The sequence below is a fragment of the Hyperolius riggenbachi genome, chromosome 3, assembly GCF_040937935.1.
Source record: "Hyperolius riggenbachi isolate aHypRig1 chromosome 3, aHypRig1.pri, whole genome shotgun sequence".
In the NCBI taxonomy this organism is placed as follows: domain Eukaryota; kingdom Metazoa; phylum Chordata; class Amphibia; order Anura; family Hyperoliidae; genus Hyperolius; species Hyperolius riggenbachi.
The window spans coordinates 254,202,175-254,216,009 of NC_090648.1; the positions used below are offsets into that span (position 1 = coordinate 254,202,175).

Below are 13,835 nucleotides of genomic sequence, written 5' to 3' on the forward strand. Positions count from 1 at the left end.
GTCTGGAAGGCTGCCAACTCTTCAGTGTGATCTGCTATGCATGCCCCCTCTATGCACGCTCCCCTGTGTGTGTGTGTGTTATTTACATTAGCCAGCTTTTCTCTGCTCTCTTATCTTTTACAAGCTGGATAAATCCTCTGTTCACATACTGATGAGTCACATACTGCAGAATTACAGACAACCGGGCAGAGCTGCCTGCAAGAGTAAACAAACAATCAGCTTGTAACTCTTCAGTGAGCTGCAGGGGGAAAGAAACACACAAATGATCTCTTGAGATTTAAAAGGAATGCTGTATACAGCCTGCTTGTGTATGCACGTATTTTCTATGTGTGGACATACTGTACATCAACCTACTTCCTGTTTTGGTGGCCATTTTGTTTGTTTACAAACAAACTTTTTAAAACTGTTTTTGACTACTTTTAATGTGGCGGGGATTGTGATAGAGGGGAATAGGAGATGTCCCCTAACGCACTGGTATGTTTACTTTTGTGTGATTTTAACAATACAGAATCTCTTTAAGTTAGTGAAGTCTTAGAGCACTTTTAAAAATGAAATCACTCTACACTCTACCCACTCATTTTCACCAAAGTAATTTACTAAATAACACCTTACGTCTTCTGTACACTTTAATTGCTTTAGCCAGCTGTTTTAAATTCCGCACTGGTTTCCATTAATTCCATAAAGTGTGGTATGGTTTGTTTTTTGACCGTACGCATCACTGAAAGACAAGAGGCAATTTTTACTAAGACATTAGCAAACTTGCATAACGTGGTATTTCTTTTACTGTTGTTTAAGGAATATGTATAAAATAGGTTAAACAAAAGTTTGCTTTCTTAAAACAAAAAGAATTTGAGATAATTCAGGTTGGAGTGAGCTTGAGATGTCTCCCAGGGCATCACTGCTGAATATATGCAAATTAACCATTGTACCCTTAGAAGCTAAACACACCTCCAGAACCGCTGGAATGCAATGATGTGTTAACTTGTTAATTTGTACAGAGCCAGAATAATCCAACATGCATACAGGCTGTTTTGGATTGTTTGATCCTCATCAGTGCATGGCATGGATTAATTTGGCTCTATGGAGTAGGGCTTGTAACACCAAGAGGTACAGACTAACTAGCAGGCTCATGGTGAACCAGAACTCATTGGAGTGTGTAAGGGACTACAATGGTCCTAAAAGCCCCCTTACTAAAATGCTAAGAAAAAACAAAGTTTGCTTTCTTAAGACAGAAAGAATTTGCGATAATTCAGGTTGGAGTGAGCTCGAGATGTCTCCCAGGCATCACTGCTGAATATATGCAGATTAACCATTGTACCCTTAGAAGCTAAACACACCTCCAAAACCACTGGAATTACTAAGGGGGCTTTTAGGACCATTGTAGTTCCTTACACACTCTAATGAGTTCTGGTTCACCATGAGCTTGCTGGATAGTCTGTACCTATAAAATAGGATGAAAGCAAATAAGCTGATTTTTTTTTATAAGATCAATCTTTCAAACAACTTTTTTTTTCTTTTATGTAATCTACGCACAACATTTCCTTTGTAACAAAAAAAATTCTAGTATCTATAAAACTTTTGACAACTACTAAGTTAAAATTATATGTTGGTGTATATTATTGTTGGACTAGTGAAATGTTTAATTTTTTTCCAATGTTACAATGATTTTATTAGATCTGTAGGATACAGGAAGAGATATTTACCAGTAATGTTAGTTTAACGTTGGTGTAAGTTAATATTTTGCTATGAATAAAAGTTTATAAACCAATTGTTTATTTTCTCGTATTTATTGCTAAATAGTTTTGCACTTCCAATAGTGCTTATTAAATTCTCCAGTGTTTGTTTCCCTATTTTGACTGTGAGTAGCCATACATGAAGTGATTCTGAGGACATTTTGACATTCCCTGCAGTTCTAACAGCAGAGCCATGGGGGGATGTGGGGGTTCTGAGTATATGTAATAAACTGTGAACAGGAAGTAAGGGGAATTCAACAAGTGTGACTGCATTAATCATGAGACAAATAAAGCAGATGGACTCTTCCATCTTAGGCACTGTTGGAAAATTAAAGCGCACCTAAACGCAGAACACCCTCCCTGCACTAAAATATAAGAACATAACTCCTACATACCTCCCAACTTTTTTAAATTAGAAAGAGGGACACTTAAGCCACACCCCTGCCACACCCCCAACCATGCCCCCAATACACCCCAATTCACACATAATTTAATGATAAGAGAGACTATCACTTCAAAAGAGGGACATTCAGGAGCTATGAGACAGGGGCACACACAGGAGACAGGAGGACACACAGGAGGCAGGAGGGCACACAGGAGGCAGGGAAACAGGGGTGGCAGGAGGCAGGGTGACACAGAGGAGGCAAGGGACATCATGGAGGTGGATACAGAGGAGGAAGTATGAAAGGGGACACACAGAAGAAAGAGGGTACATAAAGGAGGGAGAGGAGACACACGGGAGGCAGGAGGACAGGGTGACAGGAGGCAGGGGGACACACAGGAGGCAGGGGGCATCATGGAGGGGGACACATAGGAGACAGTATAAAAGGGGACACACAGGAGACAGGGAGACACACAGGAGGCAGAGGGACACACAGGAGGCAGGGCGACACACAGGAGGCAGGGTGACACACAGGGGGCAGGGGGACAGAAGACAGGTTGACACACAGGAGGCAGAGCGACAACACAGGGGGCATAGTGACACACAGGAGGCAGGGCGACACACAGGGGTATGGAGACACACTAGAGGCATAGGGAAAGGGGGCAGGGTAACACACAGGAGGCAGGGTGACACACAGGAGGCGGGGGACACACAGGAGGAAGGGGGACAGGAGACAGGGTAACACACAGGAGGCAGGGCGACACACAGGGGGCAGGGGAACAGGAGACAGGTTGACACACAGGAGGCAGGGCGACAACACAGGGGGCATAGTGACACACAGGAGGCAGGGCAACACACAGGGGTATGGAGACACACTGGAGGCATAGGGAAAGGGGGCAGGGTAACACACAGGAGGAAGGGTGACACACAGGGGGCAATGGGGCATGGAGGGAACACACGGGAGGAAAGCAAACGGACAACAACATTGGAAGAGGACACACAGCAGGAGGCAGGGGACAGAGCAATTACCAAGGAAAAGCAGCATTCAATTCTTTCTGCTGGGGCTCCAGTGCATTGTCTTCCCACACAGGACCATGCCAGGCAGCTCACTCGTCTCCAGGCTCCAGTCCCTGGCTTTTTACTTCCTGCTCCCTCACTGGGAGTGCTCTGCCCGCCTCTCTGAAGAAAAAGGGTGGAGCTAGACAGAGCTCAGGGACTCCCAGCACAGAGCCAATAAACATCAAGCCACAGGTCTGTGAGTGCTCTGTGTAGGTCACACTGTCTGTCTCCAAGATCTTGCAGAGAGACAGCAGATATCAGGGCACAGTAGTTATGGTAGAATGGCACCTGTAATGACCTAATGACCTGCTTCCATGGAAGCAGACAAAAGGTTAACATCCTGTGTTTGCCAATAAGCCATGTCTGCTGAACACTGCCAAATTTATGAACTGACACAGCTGAGAGATCAAATTACACTTGTGATTACAGACAGATGAGGGGAAGTAGACAGGTTCTTCTCTCTAGAAACACACAGAGTGCATTTCTCTCTGTTTTCCCTGTGTCCTGCGCAAGGTCCATTTTAAGAGTGGCTGTTGACCATCATGGGGCCTTGCAGAGGTGAGTACTTCTTGTTTCCTGCAAGAGAAGAGCCTTCTAAACGTTTCTGCACATGAGCAGGAGGTTGGCATTAGGTACAACTATGCACACTGCAATTCAAATAAGTCCCTATGTAGAAAAATAAATAAATAATGCAATGTATTTGTATTAATGATCAGGGCATAGTTTTAAAGCATTCTGTGAAAAATTCAGTAAAAAAACCTGAAGGGAAAAAAGTTCTCTGAATGGGTACTTACCTCAGTAGAGAGAAGCTTCAGTATTATCTGATATATCTGGTTTCTATTACTTAGTGTAGTGATGTAAAGAGAAAAAAATTATGATATAATGATTTGTATGTGTAGTACAGCTAAGAAATAAAACATTAAGGGCAGAGACATAAGTCTAATATTGTTTCCAGTACAGGAAGAAATAAGAAACTCCAGTTGTTATCTATGCAAATGAGCCATTGAGCTCCAAGACTTTCAAAGTCACAGAGAACTCTGCTTTCTGAAGCTTATTATCTCAACTGTCATTGTATTGTTTTTTCTTCTGCAGAGGACAGGTCAAAAGTTCACTAGCCTGCTGTGTAAAATCATTTAGAATGCTGAATAGTGAGTAAACTTCAAATATTAGAGAATGATGTATTGTTATTAAAAAAAAACTATACATCTGAAAATATAAATATGAGACTATTTTCTTTGCTACTAATGTTCTAGTATTTATCCGTACTATACAACCAATTCATTATATCATAATTTTTTTTCGCTTCAGTGTCTCTTTAACTGATTATTATTATTATATAACTGATAATTACATAAAAAAAGTGTATTCACCATTTTAAAATGTTGTAAACTTTATCAGAAGAAACAATGACAAATAGTCGCTGTGTGGAAAGCAAGTTTCAGATACTGATTAATTTTCAATAACAAAGCAGGAACTGCTTTGTTATTGTCATCAGTGAGCCACAAGGTGGCACATCTGCCTTCCAGTATCTACTGATGACACAATGCCTTGTCTATTAACTGAAGATTCACATTTGCTTTGAATATTTTCATGGTTTATAGCTACATTTTACACAAAGCTATTTATCAAATCTCTCATATACAAAATTACTTTACAGTTTGATAAACGTGATTAAGTGGACACTGCTTTTTGACAAACTGCCTAAACAATGTGATTTGTACATAGTACAAAGATCATTTTACCATCGCTATATAGGCATTTTAATGAAAAATTTCCACCTACGAATTTATCAGCATGTGATAGTACTCAGTGCTGCTTAGCCCCACCTTTCACATACTGTACTTCTGCAATATACATGTTATTTGGGGCAAATGGTTTACAATAAACAAGTCTAGAGATTATTGATATGGTAGCAAAAATGAAATACTAATGTTATAATTGTTCATAGTTCATTCATAGTTCTATATTGTATCACTATGTGAAAACATTACTTTGCAGTAATCTAGACCCATATAAATAAAGACTCTGTCAATAAGGTTTCTTTAAAACCTTAATCCAGCCACAATATTTTTTTTTTAATGCCACATAAATATGTAGTGAAAATGTTCCATTTTGTGGTATTAAAATCAAAAGGTGAGGTTGCAGGTTGTCCGTAGTTGCCACGCCTGCACTGCCAACAACCCATTTCTCCCTGATAATGCCCTTCTTGTCTTTTTTCACCTTCACTCAGCTGCCACCTGTCGCCAGGTAGTGTTGCTGTTTATTTTGGGGTTAAATGCCAGACTGCCCAGAATAGCAGTCACTCAATTTAGTCCAATCAGTATATTAGTTTGGTCCATAACCGCCACAGGGCACCGCTCGGGCCCTGGTGGGCCAATTTTCTTATTTTTTTTAAAACACACAGCTAGCACTTTGCTAGCTGCGTGTTGGGGCCGCTCGCCGCCGATGCTACCCGCCACGTAACAGGCCCCCCCCTGAGACCCCGTGCGCAGCCTGGCCAATCAGTGCCAGGCAGCGTTGAGGGGTGGATTGGGACTCCCTGTGACGTCACGACGTCGATGACGTCATTCCGTTCATCGCCATGGCGACGGGGGAAGCCCTAAAGGAAATCCCGTTCACAACGGGATTTCCTGGTGGGTTTGATCACCGACGGCGATCGGAAAGGTGGGAGGGATTCGGCAGGGAGGGGGGAATCATGTAGCTAGCGCTAGGCTAGCTACATGATAAAAAAAAAATTCAAGAAATACTGCTGCGCAGCCACCCTGGCGATCTTGATAGAACGCCAGGGTGGTTAAGTATGACCCAAGTAATGGATGCAATCCTTTTCCACATAAAAGTTGACAGTTTAATTAAAACCCATCACTTATGATATCCCCACAGGATATACTCAGACCTCTCTGGAGAAGCCTTAGAAAATAAGATCCAGAGTTACTGTGCCATTTTGAAATGGCAATAATGTATTTCTCAGTAAAATCACATCCAATCACGTAACTGCTGCTATCTAGATACTTTATGTTTGGTAAAGTCCCAGTTCCATGGAAGGCACACCCAGGCACTACAGCTGTATAGTAAATTAGGCCTTGTATTTGCTATTATCTATAATGCAGATATCAAACCAACAAATGTTGATTCCGGTAATACAAGGTTTATTGCAAGCTTCCGAAATGTTACATTTCTTCTTCAGCCATAATGCAGAACTGGGTCAGAACCATACAGCTGGAAAAATCTTGATTTTACTGCGATTTTAGTGCAAGTCAATGGAAGCGTGTTTTTTTTGTTTGTTTGTTTTTTTTTGTTTGTTTGTTTTTTAAACTAAAATGATCCTTAAAGTGCTCTGCGGTGTGTCTCCAGCCTGGAGCAGGGGTGTTTATCTGATTACTCCAAATTTGGGACAACTGGATCACATCATACACTCTCTTACTGGACTTTCCACCAGGCACAGGCATTTGACTGAGGTGCCACCACACGAGTGGTAGGTACTGAGCTTTAAAATGGTAAGGAGGCTAATGTCCAATTCACAGCCATACTTGTTCTGCTAGTAGTTGTGGGGATCTTAAAGGCGAAGGGCAATACTGCTGTTTTTTATTTGATGATGTAGTGCTGGTGTGTATTATCACTGAACACCATTTGTGTGTAGGTCTTACATCAGTCCCTAAACCACACATTATTATCAGTAGCTGTAGCCTGTAACAATTTGGCTTCTTTTCCACAGGCAGTTGAACAATGTGCTCAGCAAACAGTTGCCAGGCAGCAGGGAGCAGTTATCAGGCAGCAGTGAGCAATTAACAGGCAGAAGCGAGCAGTTGAGAGAGTTTGAGAGGCATTTCACTGCCTATCAACTGCCCGTGGAAAAGAGACCTCACATGGGATCAGATAGTTAGAAGAATGTTTAATTATGCACTAATCATGCAGCTGTGATAATGTATGTGCATGACTAGGTGCTAAAGTAATATGACACTTATCTATTGTTATAAAACTTTTACACAAAGCTATTTATCAAATCTCTCATATACAAAATTACTTTAGCCTGATAAACGTGATTAAGTGGACACTGCTTTTTGACAAATTGCCTAAAGTAATAAAGTACATTCAGCAAAATCTTTAATCCAGAAGTTAAAACAGATGTGTTAATTACAACAGAAACACTTACTAAAAAAACAAAAACAACGTGATCAGTGTCAGGGGTGTAAATAGAAATCACTGCCCCCCCCCCCCCCCCCCTGCAAAACTTTGGATGCCCCCCCCCCCCCTTCCTCCCCAGAAATTGGAAAGGCAGGCCAGGCAGGATATAAAACAACATACTTACAGTATAAGTAGCCAGGTTTAGGTAGCCAGTACAGGTATCCTGGTATACTGTAGGTGCCCCTAGTATGGGTAGCCTGGTATAGGTGCCACCTGCATAGGCTGCCTGGTATAGGTGCCCCCAATATACGTAGGCAGGTATAGGTGCCCCCCAGTATAGGTAATCATTTATAGGTGCCCCCAGTATAAGTAGTCAGGTATAGATGCTGCCTGCATAGGTAGCCAGGTATAGGTGTCTCCAGTATAGGTAGTCAGGAATAGGTGCCCCCAGCAAGCACACACAGCCACAGGGAGGGGGCCCAACTCTCCCCTCCCTCACCTTTGGCCCCTCTTCAGCGCTTCCCCCTCCAGAAATTAGAGCAGCAGGCAGGGAGACTCACCTCTTCCAGGTTCCATGCACTGGAGATCCATGCGCCGTCGGTCTCTCTGTCTCCAACACCACTCATTTAGCGAAAGTAGAGAGAGCAGCGCTGGTGACAGAGAAAACTGGCGGTGCGTGAAGCTCAAGTGCATTGAACCGGAAGAGGTGAGTCTTGCTGCCCACTGCTCTTTCTGAAGGAGGGAGCACTGGGGCGGGCTCAAGGTGAGGGAGGGGGGACTCGGGCCCCCCTCCCAAAGGTTGTGTGTGGCTGCTCCTCACCCTCCTGTGCGGTGCCCCTCCTGCCCCTACAGTCCTGGGCAGGCACCAGAGCTCCCGGGGGCCCCCCAGGCTTGCCTCCTGTGGGGGTGATTGTTATGCCCCTCATCAGTGTGCTGAAATAAAGAATATCAAAATGTATTAAAAATTTACATTTCAGCCTAAAATCTGAAAAAAAACCTTCAAAATGAGAAAGACTAATAAGCAAAAAGCAAAATAAAAATGTGCAACTGTTCTAAATAAGCCCCAAGGAAGCTGAGATCTGTGTAATCCATGCTGGAGAGGAAAACAAAATGATAAAGCCAAGTCAGGAGAGCAATGACTTATTTAGTTATATCCCAAGGATGTCCTGGTTTCCATTTTAAAGATCTAACATAATGCATTCTGTCATGTGTAAGCACAAAAACATCACTGAAGCAAGATAATTGACTCTTGGCTATAAATGCTAGAGCTGCTTATCCTTGGTTTGCTAAGACCTGTTGTACAGTGGCTGCAGCCACAATAGTGTTGATATATATCTTGTTGTACAGCTCCTTCACATTCCTTTAATAAAATATATGATGATTTGTCCAGATTGGCAGTTATGCAGACTAAACTGGGAACCGTGCTCACGGACTACCTCCGTCAATAAACTTAATTCACAAATTCTTTCTTTTTAAGATAAACAACATTATCAAATGTTTACTTTTGTGACAAGTGGCTACATCTAAATAAAGCTCAACTGTACAGGGATATATAAACTATATGATAATTGAAAAATATTAAACCAAAGTTTCAATCTTCCTCAGATATTCAAAAAATCCTCACTCAGAAATTAAAATGAAGCAGATCACAATAACCAAAAATACTGGAGTAACAAATGCAAGTACTAGTCTGCAAAGATGGCAGTTTAAAGGTACAGATGCAGATTACCCACACCGTGAGGTCTGTCAAGTGGTGGTGCTGGAGCCAGATAGCATTGCAGGCATTGTCCAAACAAGGTTCCACCGCTCAGCTTACCACTTGACAGGGATGCATCACATGGAGAGTTGGCAATGCCATACAATTGTGTAGGTAGTGGTTTTATCACCCCAGGCAAGAAAACCTGTGTCACCCAGCCATCCACACACATGCACACATATAACAGCACTGAACCAGTGTTCATGCAATGCAACATGTATATAGCATATCTAGGATGGTGCTTACCAGAATAATGAAGTATAAGGGCTAAGTGATGGCTGCCCGAGCACTCCTGTGCCCGTCCACGGCTCGGGCAGCCATCACTTAGCCCTTATACTTCATTATTCTGGTAAGCACCATCCTTCTTCCCTATTTGGGTCTCTGCGTAACCAGCCACCTTGTCTTTCCCATCCTTACATCTTATCCTTTCCATTCTCTCACTCCCCTAATCTTATTTTTCCACCCTTACGCTTTGGTTTCACGCAGGTTTATATATTATGATGTCATTTATCAGGCAACTAGCTAGCACTTTAATGTTCCAGGGCACTTTCGTTGCAATGTATATGTTATTGATAAAAGTGTGTTTCTAGACTTTTACCTTCCCCGTCATTATCCATAACTTTTGAGATTGGATTCTTATTCACTAATTAGTATTTGCACCATGCACTAAGCACTTTACAGCGACTCATTGTTATTGGGCTAGATAGATTTTATTTTTGGATTGTGTGCCCTCATAAATAATCTGCAATACAGTGTATTTCTCTAATTATTGTGATTATATTTTTCTATAGATTTTTTTAACAACACTGTAAATATATCTATATTTTGATTACAGTTATTTGAGGTCACACGATCTTTGTGACCGTATTGGTCAATTATTATTAAACATTGGTGCTACCTCATTTATTTAATGTTATTTGGGGCCTTTTGTGGCTAAATTGATGTCTGGCCTTGGTTTTAAATGTTTTTAAATATGTAAGTTGGCTGAATAAAATTTGTTTTGGATATCTATATTTTGTCTTGTAGCAAATTCTGTTTATTACAGATAGATACAGGTATATAGGGGTTGTCTTTTTCTCTTTTTGTATATATAGTCTAAATCAGGTCTAACGACCTACTTCCCCCCATATATATATATATATGCTTTAATAGCAAATTGATTGCTTTAATATGCGTGCTTGTTTTTCTTTTAAGTTTTACCACAGTTATGCCAGTCCTGCCATATCTGAAAATGACCACTGCTTTCTTTTTCTGCATTTCCACAGGCTAATCATGTGACTCTGTCCTCAGATCTGTACAGACAACAGTTTCCTTTCTGTTTGGTTTAAGAAAATGTTTTTGATTAGTTGTTATAGCTTACTGGAGTTTTCATATCTTCATAGTGAATGCACTGCTTTACAGACTAAGCCATCTAGTCAATGCTAGATGAATGCATCTTAAAATAATTTTGCACAATTAATAATGAAGAAGGCCATATCCGATTTCTACTCCTACTAAAGATATGCGGTTTTACTACCCGTTATAAAAAAAGAGGTAAGCCTATTTATGGCAAAGCATTCTTAGATTTGCCTTTGAAGTGGCTGTGTTTAATATTATTACGGTGTATAGCTCAAGCTTCCACTAAAGCTTTGCCTTTCAATGGAGAAAATGTTATAAGCTTGCCTCTGGTAAAGGGATGAGGATTTCTGAATTGATATTGATTCTGGATAGGAATCAAATGGGTTTAACCTCAGGAGTTTACAGCTAATAAACGCTTTAAAAAAAGATATGTACAATCTTATTAAACAGAAGCACAGATGTTTGAAGCAGATATTACAGGATGCAATTATAAGTAGGGGTAGAAATGGATACTTTACTGATAACTGTGCATGATGTACTCATTCTATGACTGTGAGATTAGTGCATTTTATACAATACTTTTGATTTCTATGATGCTAATATTACGTAAATCAGGGCATATGTGATACACTCCATGGCCAGAAACCAAACATGTACGGTAGTAGTGGACAAAGCAGTGAATGGCTGATTACATGTTCAGGACTAAAATAACTTTACTTATCACCATGACATAACATTAGGGTTGCCAATCAACTATAATTTAAGTCTATAAATAATGTAAAAAATGTTTCCTTTCTTAATGGCTGTAACTGGGTTACTTAGAAAATATACAGTTTAAACTGGAAACGGAAATGAAGTAACACTGCTAAAGCAAGAAGGTTGAGGGTGAGTATATGCACCCTATGAAAAGAAACAACGGGAGCCCAGATGGTGCAGTACGTCACAGAGATTGATGAATACATTCAATGGTCTTAAAATAATACTCACAAAGGCGGGTTCCAGAAGGGCAACCGACCACTGCAGGCAGGTGGAGATGCACAAACCCGACTCCACTCGGGGGTACCAAGAGACCTGGCAAAGGTCGCTCTCTTGAAAAAACTCTTACACACTGGCAAACTAGGCAGTGTCAGAGACCACCAGTGGTCAGGTGTACGAGCACCCCACGGATAGGGTAAGAAACAGTAAAAAGAGGGTAAAGAGGCGCCCAAGGTGAATAAAATACATTAAAAGCAACTAAAATATAAATAAATGAGGTGGCTTACCTCAATGATGACACACCCATATAGGAATGGATATTTATTAGTAAAAAAAAAGCACAGGCAACGAGTTTTGTGGGAACTCGCCCACTTCCTCAGGCCAAATAAAGTGCCACTAAATGCCGGTAGCTGGATTCAAGGCGCCTCTTAACTCCCCTTTCAACACTGCTAAAATAGACATTGCAATAACCTCATGTAGTATTTACCAAACATGTGACAATTCTGTTCAGAAAACTGGCTCAAAAGAAATTCCAAATTTAAAGCAAACTTGAAGCGAAAATAAACTTATAAGATAATCAATTGCATGTGTAGTACATCTAAGAAATAGAACATTAGTAGCAAAGAAAATAGGATTATATTGTTTTCCATTACAGAAAGAGTTAAACAAATTCAGCTGTTATCTATGCAAAAAAAGCTTCTCTAAGTGATTCGACCCACTGGGTCAAATATATGAAAAAGAGAAACCGAGAGCCCAATATAGTGTAGTAAGTATTAAAATGGGTCCAAAGAAAGAGTACAAAGGTATACTCACAAACCAGGGTTTCCTCCAGGCAACCACTGTATAGGCAGGTGAGGATATTGTCCTGTCCTCACTCTGGATTAAGAAGTCGCACTCTGTAGAAGAAGAAAGTAAGGGGTATCCCCCTCCACCAGGGGTGGATATATATATTGATGTAGACAGGAACAGAGGTGCCAAAAGTATAAAAACAGTTGCTAAAAAGTTTAAAAATGCTTAGGAGGCAGTGGTGGACTTGCCTCCTGCAAGCAGACTCAAGAGACTGTCTATTCAAAAAGTATAATATTTATTGGTATACTCCAGGGGGTTCGCAACACGTTTCACACGTTTCACAGGCTTATACCTGCTTCCTCAGGCAATAGATAATTGGAGCACACAACTGGAGACAAAGGCACAGGTTGATGTGTATTAGGACCAAATGCATAGAAGTATAAAGGTATATGTGGTATTAAGTAGTAGGTATTTTTTCTGACTCTCACTTACAGAGAGTCTGAAGCCATTAAAATTACCTCTTTTTATTTACCACTCCTGTTCAGCATTATCAGCAAAGATGATTTGCTGCATCCCCACGGCAGAAAGATGTCTTTACCCCCCCTCCCCCCAAAATCACTGGGGCAAATTCCTCCATTACTAGAAGCAGAGCTGATTGCAGTAGTCCTGTCTCCAGTGCAGTCAATCACCGCTGATCGCCGCCTCTCCCTGCCCCTCTCAGTGAAAGAAGACTGAGTGGGGCAGGGAGAGGTGGTGTCCAGCGAAAATTGATTGGACTGGAGGCAGAGCTACAGCGCAAAGCTCTGCCTTTCCAGGCAGCAAAATCCACCACCAGAAAAGTAGTGGAATTTTGCCCCGGGATTGGGAGGAATAAAGACCTACTTTTGCCACAGCGATGCGACGAATCATCTTTGCTCATAATGCTGAACAGGAGTGGTAAATAAAAAGAGATAATTTTAATGGCTTCAGACTCTCTTTAAAGAGTCTAAAGCGAGATTAACCATGGCTTTTTAGCTTATATTCAGCAGGGGCATGTTTTCCCCTGCTAAAACGCAGCTATCATGCGGCATAACGAGGGGTCTTTACCCCCCAAATCCCCCCTGCTACCTCCGGGCAGCGCTTCCGTGTGAGGCAGGGCTATGAGCTGCAGCCCTGCCTCACACGCGTCTGCCTTCGACTTCGCTGAGAGGGGCGGGGGAGAGGCGGAGATCCGCCCCTGACAGACGTGTGTGAGGCAGGGCTGCAGCTCATAGCCCTGCCTCACACAGAAGCACACAGGGGCAGCAAAATCCACGACCAAGAAAGTCGTGGATTTTTCAGGGGGGATTTGGGGGGTAAAGACCCCTCGTTATGCCGCGGGATAGCGGCATTTTAGCAGGGGCAAACATTCCCCAGCTGAATATAAGCTAAAAAGCAATTTTTAATCTGGCTTTAGACTCTCTTTAATCACTTGAGGACCACAGTCTTTCTACCCCTTAAAGGGAACCGGAGATGAACGATTCACACAAAATAAACATATCAGTTGATAGCTTGTAAAGAATAAATGCTCTACCCGATAATTTTACCACTCTGGTGGGCCTTTTTGAGTGCTTTTTATCCATTATTGCTACAGGAAATATCCAATATGGCCGCCGGCTCATATACCTTCTGCTTCCAGGTTATGAGGTGTTCTGGATGTGCT

The 13,835-nt window shown here is 41.7% G+C and overlaps 1 long non-coding RNA gene across 1 annotated transcript; it reads right to left on the reverse strand.

Annotated features, from left to right (window-relative positions):
* Positions 1 to 574: 574 nt before the first annotated feature.
* On the reverse strand, positions 575 to 3,229 carry LOC137561376 (uncharacterized). The gene is made up of 2 exons (XR_011029987.1): positions 3,145 to 3,229; positions 575 to 718 (listed from the first exon to the last, which is right to left on the reverse strand). It is a non-coding gene; the product is annotated as an uncharacterized lncRNA (long non-coding RNA).
* Between the last annotated feature and the right edge of the window lie 10,606 nt (positions 3,230 to 13,835).